Here is an 877-nt window from a genome sequence, read left to right as displayed (position 1 = left end):
CTGTAGAGTGAGGCACTTGAGTACCTAAGACCTCTGGTTTGGCATCATGACATTTGGCACATGAGGGTGGCATTGCACTTTGAACTGCGCACACACGTGTGTGTGTGTGTGTGTGTGTGTGTGTGTGTGTGTGTGTTACTGTGTGTTACTGTGTGTGTGTGTTACTGTGTGTTACTGTGTGTTACTGTGTGTATTTTACTGTGTGTTACTGTGTGTTACTGTGTGTGTTACTGTCTGTTACTGTGTGTGTTACTGTGTGTTACTATGTGTGTTACTGTGTGTATTTTACTGTGTGTGTTACTGTGTGTTACTGTGTGTGTTACTGTGTGTTACTGTGTGTGTTACTGTGTGTTACTGTGTGTATTTTACTGTGTGTGTTACTGTGTGTGTTACTGTGTGTATTTTACTGCGTGTGTTACTGTGTGTTACTGTGTGTATTTTACTGTGTGTGTTACTGTGTATTTTACTGTGTGTGTTACTGTGTGTGTTACTGTGTGTATTTTACTGCGTGTGTTACTGTGTGTATTTTACTGTGTGTGTTACTGTGTGTTACTGTGTGTATTTTACTGTGTGTGTTACTGTGTGTTACTGTGTGTGTTACTGTGTGTGTTACTGTGTATTTTACTGTGTGTGTTACTGTGTGTTACTGTGTGTGTTACTGTGTGTGTTACTGTGTGTTACTGTGTGTGTTACTGTGTGTTACTGTGTGTATTTTACTGTGTGTGTTACTGTGTGTTACTGTGTATTTTACTGTGTGTGTTACTGTGTGTATTTTACTGTGTGTGTTACTGTGTGTTACTGTGTGTATTTTACTGTGTGTGTTACTGTGTGTATTTTACTGTGTGTGTTACTGTGTGTTACTGTGTGTATTTTACTG

This window comes from Micropterus dolomieu, linkage group LG03 (genome assembly GCF_021292245.1).
Source record: "Micropterus dolomieu isolate WLL.071019.BEF.003 ecotype Adirondacks linkage group LG03, ASM2129224v1, whole genome shotgun sequence".
NCBI classification, from domain to species: domain Eukaryota; kingdom Metazoa; phylum Chordata; class Actinopteri; order Centrarchiformes; family Centrarchidae; genus Micropterus; species Micropterus dolomieu.
This window is presented reverse-complemented; position numbering follows the sequence as displayed.